The 6,667-nt window shown below is 45.7% G+C and overlaps 1 long non-coding RNA gene across 1 annotated transcript; it reads left to right on the top strand.

The window, feature by feature from the left end:
• Positions 1-1,297: 1,297 nt before the first annotated feature.
• LOC128311506 (uncharacterized) lies at positions 1,298-6,135 on the top strand. Its single transcript, XR_008289953.1, has 3 exons — positions 1,298-2,105; positions 2,410-2,565; positions 4,708-6,135. It is a non-coding gene; the product is annotated as an uncharacterized LOC128311506 (long non-coding RNA).
• The last annotated feature ends 532 nt before the right edge of the window (positions 6,136-6,667 follow it).

The following is a 6,667-nucleotide window of genomic DNA, read 5'->3' as shown; positions in this document are numbered from 1 at the left end:
TGTGGCGGGTTGAAGAGGAAGAGGAGTGGGCGTGTTGGAAGTGACTGAGGCAGTAGCTTCAATCAGCTGGGGCGTAAGCAAGCGCAAAAGAGAAGAAAACCACCCAGGTCACCACCGCTAGAGAGGGGCAACTGAGGGATGGTTCAGGGAAATGAGAAACCAAGGGAGACAGGAGGCACCACCAAAGGGATGACGGACCAGAGGAAAACCACTCCCGAATATTTCGCAGATCCCTTTCTGCATGTCCATATGCATCACTCCTTCATATAGAGCTCCCTGTTAGGTCATCGAATCCCCCCCAGGCAGGGGGAACACCCAGATTCCCTGGAGAATCGTTAGCTGCGGGCCATGCCCACACTCAGGGCTTGCCAAAAACATTCCCGCAAAGTGCCGCTCTCAAAAGCCTCTTCCGGTACAAGTTCCCCAGCACACCCACTGTAATGGAAGGGAAAGTAAAGACTCTGACAAAATATTATTGAAAAGAAAATTTTACCCCCCCCCCCCACACACACACATACACCCTATCGTCACCAAAAGTCAACCGAAAACACGGATGGAGGTCTTTAAAAAGATGCTTCTCCAACTGCTCACCCTCTCTGCTGCCTTCCTCAAAATGAGTTCTGGTGAATTTAACTTCCATCCCCCTATCCAGAACTCCCTCCTTGATCTCTATACCCCAGCACTCAGAGGGAACCTTCTTTCTGCCCGGGCATTGCCCTCCTCCTTGGCATTGCTTTCCCTGAACAGTTCCTGCCCCAGAACTTCCCATCACTCCTAGCCTCAGTGAGGAGCTCCCACTCTACCACTCAGCCCGCCATTCTCTCTCAGCCAGGCCCTTCCTGGTCCAAAAGGTGATGGCTGATTACTAAATGAAACCATTTGGGGAAAATCTGACATGGCCGGTTGGGTTTCCATTCGAGAAGTCTTGCGTTGAAAGCTGGGACCTCTGGAGATGCCATCATTTTTATCTCAAAGGATATGGCCAGGGATAAGTGGGATGGATTGTCGCTATCCTTAGCATGTAGCTGGTGCCCAAGCTTCAGAGCCTGTCTTTTCTCTGAGGACACTATTTAGCTGATGGTAATAGAATGGGTTGTTGCCATCCTTCTCAGCTTTGAATCTTGTCTTGGACGTTAACTACCTACGTGACTTCACGGCCATGACCTTCAGTTTCTTCGTCTATTAAATCGGAATTTAAAATCTCCACATTATTGGATGAGCGAAGATTAAATAAGCACTTGCTACACAGCAGGGACTCCGTAGTAATTGTCATACCCTCAACCTTTAATGTCCTGCCCGGACCCTTGCTGGCATTCCATGATGCTTGACACAGAAGGAAGCTAGAGATGGCTATGAGGGTTTGCTGGAACCTTACCAGAGTCATGTCTCATGGGCTGTAGGCCAGCCTGTTTCTAACAGAGAATATGTCTATGTTGCCCCCAAGGATGTGGCTACTTTTCTGTTCCCCAATGAGGCCATTGTCCAGAGACGGGAACTAGAGCATTCCTCTGCTCTGATTTCCAGGAACGGTGAACGACACCGGGAGTGATTAGCTGAAACCAAGGAGAGGTCTTTGGGCTCCACCTGCAGAAGATTCATCTCGAAAAAGAAAGACCTGTTTCCACAACCGTTTCTGCTTTATACATGCCTTTTTCAAATGCCTTCTATTTGGGGAAAACCTTTCAGCTTTCAGCCTTTTCCCCTTCGGGCTTCTGACCTCTCACCTACTTTGAATGATTCACTGAGGCTATTCATTGCCCTGGAATGTTGGCTTTGGCAAGGGACCGCAAGTCTCTTAAAATAAACACAACTGCGCTTTCATCCCACAGAGATCACTGCTGGCTGCATATTTCACACACTGTATGGCAGGATATGTTAAATTAAAATCATAATCTCCCAAGTGAAATCCAGGGCCTGGTTAAGCCACGCGAGAATTACTCATGCATTTCCTTCCAAAGAAGTGTATGAGTAAGATCTTCAGCCATTAAGTCTCCCAGGTAATAGTCTCATCCCCTCCCAACTATCCTAGCCCACAGTAAATGAAACCCGTCCAGAAGGAGGTCATTCGCAAAGGAAGAAGTCAATGCCAACACCCTGTGAAATAGGTGGGTCCTAGAGAGGTGAGTTGGAATTCCTTTGTCAGTTCTTTCAAGCGCATCTCGAAGTTCCCCTCCAATCCTGTTCAGCATGATGTTAAATGCTCTGGGCAGTTCAAAGAAATGTATGACACCGAGCTTTCAGGAGCTTAAAGGGTTATGGGTGATCGATAAGATTAACATGCCAAAAATAGTAACAAAGGCCGGGTGCAAGGCACTAGTGAGGGGAAGAAGCAAAGGCCTTTCTCCAAGGGGAGTCTGGGGCGTGACTTCTCCCAGCTGTGTGACGGCAGAATAAACCTTTGGTTTCCAGAGTATCTCGTAGGTTTCTCGCCTACGCAGCGGAGGATATTACACTAACCTTCCTGAGCTCACAGAGTGGTTGTCATGACAGATAAAGAAGATAAAGCCGCCGTGTATAAGACCACCCATTATGGCCTATGATAAAACAAGCGGGCCAACTTAAGAAGTAAGTTCAACAAAGGTTGTTATCTGGGGTTGCTTTTATTTTTCTTTATGTTCAATCGGTTTCAAATCTGGGGTTGCCTTTATTATTATTGGGGGGAGGGGGTTGCCTTTAAATGCTAGTGAACAGATAAGCTCCCAGCCCATAAGCTTCTTGAGGACCAAGAGTGTTCCTTTTTCACTCTGGGAGGTAGGTCCGACCTTGCTTCGTGTCTGATACATAGTCAGTACTTTGTATATTTTTTGTTAAACAATTCCTAAGTACAGCGAAATTAAATTTGTTTTCGGTACAGTGATGAGAGGCCCTGCCTTTCAGGCCTCCCAAGTGTCCTTCGTGTTTATATTATTTAGAGAATGTGAAAGAGGTGAAACCCTGATGCCTTTAAAAGAGGCTTTTTTCCCCTGTGAGCTCTCTTGAGTTATTGCTGATAGCATATCCCTGGGCACCGTTAAAACGGGCTTTTCTGGCCAGAACCAAGTCACAGAAAAGAGTTTTCCTTCACCCGAAAAACCCCCAATGGGAAGAGATCAGCATCGTGGCTAAAACAAGACTGAAAATGCATCCGGCTTCACGTGGCTGAAGATATTCATCCCCCGGCACACAAGTTAGTTGAGTAGTAGTCTCAGGCTACAAAGACGTTCCTTGCTCCCCGCTCATGGGCACCTGCCCAGGCAAGCTAGAGACAGGGGGACAGCTGCCCATCGTGCAATGAGATCCACCATCTTGCTTAAGAAAACAACAACGTCAAAATATTTATAGGGTTAACACGGCTCTTTTCCCTTCTCCTAAATGGAATGTGCTTCTCTTTCCGCTGGGCCATTATAAAAGGAAATGACAGGCTTTAGACAAACAGGAAAACATAAAATACCTTAGAACGGAATGATTTTCCCATTAGGAAGCATTACCTTCCCGGAGCGACACACGAAGCAGCAAGACCTTTCCCCAGAGACTGGCAAGCAAAAATGCAGGCCCTCTGGGGTGACATCGTGTTATGATCGGCTTGCAGATGAGAGAGCTCACGGTACAAGCAGGCATTTGTGGGGCACACTGTGGTAGGAACCGAGACTCAGGGCGTCCCCACTTTCCTACTTATGTGCATCCTGCACCTGTCACCGTACATAGAGAGTTGATATCGCTCTCGTTTCCTGGGTCCGGGGACTCACGTCCCTGTGTGTGTATTTGTCCGTCCCATTTCTGCGATGTGGCTGTGAGATCAGAAGTTTTTGTTCTTCTTCCTTTAAAGTTCCACAGTACTTTCCTACCCCTAGTACTGTTTGCAAAAGTATTGTCAGATGGACCTAGGGGAACCATCATATGGGTCAGGATCTCACCAGGAAACAGAACCTGCTTCATAAGATTCAAATGAAGAGCTTTCATGAAGGGACCACCCACTGGGCTTGGAGAACAAATGAGGGATATTGAGGCACCCAGAGATTAGGACAGCAGGAAACCCTTGCCATCTGTAGGCCTGAGGGGAATACGGGAAAGAAAAAACAGAATCCTGTGGGGGGCTGCTACATGGAGAAGGGAGGGACCTTCCAGGGGGAGGTGTGGTCATAGAAGGATCTCAGCTGCTGTCAGAGAAGGAGGGAGCAGGAGGCATACCTCTACGTGTTCTCCTTCTGGCCTCTGTCTCGCGTCTCTGCCTCCCATGGACCACGCCCAACCAGAGCCTGGGGTAAGGGAGTCTAGTGATGTAGTCCATGGGGAGCCTCTTCTCAGATCAAGGAGCATGGCAGAGAAGGGTAGAGAATGGAATAGGGGCTGGGAGGAATGGTGACAGAGAATAACCCTCCCACCACACCCACCACCGTGTTCTAGTAGGGCTTAAAACCTGTTCTAGGGCGGTCGTCAAAGAGAAGCGAGAAAAAAGCTCTATCAGTCCTTGCTTGTTAAGATTATAAACGGAAGGAAAGGGGGAAAATAGGGAGGGAGAGGCGAAAATAACTGATGTTGAAAGGGAAGGAAGAATAAACAAGGAGAGCTGAAGTAATTGTTTGGAAAGTGTGTATTTTTATGGAGCTTTTAAATCTCTGATAATAGTCAGTGAAATTCTTCAGGGGGTGCATGTGGCGGTGGGGGAGGCGGGGGAGAGGGCTCATTAAGCAAATTGAAGCCATTACATTTCAACTCCACTTTTCCCAGGAATTCAGAATCCCTTTGAAAGCAGTCAAACCTTCAAAATTGCCTGAGATCAGTTCTGGTTTGCTGAAGATTCTGTATTCATTACTGACCGTATCAGCCACTGGCCAAAGAAGTAAGGTTCCTTTTCAGTTCTAAGAGCCTGGATATATACTTATTTTACAAGTAATGAGGTGAAAGGGAATGAGTCCAGCATTTCCTTTCTAGCAGTCAAAAATAGAATAATTGGGGAAGGGGAGATTTAAGCATAATTATCTTAAGCTCCTTTAAATCACTTCACTCTTTGCAGAACAGCTTGAAGACATATCCAGGCTTGTTTGCATGATGCTGCTAGAATATTACCGTTCTTTCCTATGAATCCCTGAATTCTCTCAACATCCCCTTGCCAGGGAAACTCTAGGCATTTATCAGGAGTCATGTTGTGTGATTACCACACTCATCTTCCTTCACTTCCACTAGCTTACGTTAGGAGACACCTGCTAACAGCCTCCAGAGTATCTGATACTTCCCCAGGAACATTCCTCTCACTGTACAATGATTGTTTGCTCAACCTGCTGACGTCTCCATCACACTGTGGGCTCCCTAAGGGCTGGGCTGTATCTGTCTTGCTCCCCATTGTGCATAATGTCTGGCACATAGCACAATAAGAGCTCCAAATAGTTTGTGAATAAATGGAATGAGTGTCTTTGCCCTCTCTCCGAGGGCTTAAGTCGCTGGAGGTCAACAATCCAGCTACGCTAACCAAGTTTCCTTGATTCATTTCGGGTCACTAGCTCAAACCTATCAAGAAAGAAACAGGCGTTTTTGTGCAGCTAACACAGAGGTGCTCACATATCCATTTATTTGTTTCACAAATATTTATGGAACGCCCTCTATGGGCCAGGCTTGTGCTAGGTGCTAGAATAGAATCGTGAGCAAAACTAGACAAGGCCACTGCCCTCCCGGAGCATAGAGTTTTAGGAGACAGATGTTAACAAATAATTACGTGAACGAGAAATCAGAAATGTGAAGTAAACTATTAAACTTGCAAAATTTAGACAGTTAAATGATGCCAAGTGTTGTGTGGATGTAAACATCTAGAAATCTTTATGTTCTAATGGGGGGACTGTTGTAGACTGGTACATTCTGGAAACACCTGGAATTATACGATCAACGTAACTGTATGCATGCCATATGGTCCAGTAATTGCCCCCAACAAATTGCTGTATGGGCCCAAAGGATATGGACAAATAGACAGATACATATTCATTTCAATATTACTTGTGGTGTTGAAGAGTTAGACACAAACTTGCGTCCAACTAGAAGGAAGAATAGGAAAAATGTAAGAGATATATTCCATGAAGATACCCAATGGTTGGAAGCTAGATCAGAGCAAACTGTGGTTGATGTGTGAAATATGGCCCACCTCCTATTGTTTGGGATTTTTGTAAATAAAATTTTATTGCAACATGATCCAGTCCATTTTTTGTGCATTGTCTAGGGCTGTTTTCACACGACAGCAGTAAAGTTGGGCTACAGGGGACGATATATGGCGTGCAAAGTTGAAAATATTTAATATCTGACTCTTTACAGAAAAGGCTTGCTGATCTTTGGACTAGATACACATGAAGAGATATGGACAGATCTTAAAAACATACTGCTGGGTTTAAAAACTAAAAAACAGAATGCTATATATCACTGATTTTCAAACTTGGCCGCATATTGGGATCATCTGGGGTAATTTAAAACTTGTGATGCCTGGGTCTTACCCCCAACAGATTCTGATTTTTTTATATGGGCTACAAGTTGGGTGTCAGATTAAAGTAACACAGGTGATTGCAAAGGGCAGCCAAATTCGAGAACCCCTCAGGTGTGTGGGTGTGTGCGCACGCGCGTGTGTGTCACAATATTTTCTTGATTGCACATGCAAAACGTGAACACGAACCAGTACTACACATTTTAGGAGAACACTTAATGAACTAAA

Source organism: Acinonyx jubatus, chromosome X (genome assembly GCF_027475565.1).
Source record: "Acinonyx jubatus isolate Ajub_Pintada_27869175 chromosome X, VMU_Ajub_asm_v1.0, whole genome shotgun sequence".
Lineage (NCBI taxonomy): Eukaryota > Metazoa > Chordata > Mammalia > Carnivora > Felidae > Acinonyx > Acinonyx jubatus.
The sequence above is the reverse complement of the archived record's forward strand: the minus strand, read 5'-3'. Positions and strand labels throughout refer to the sequence as shown.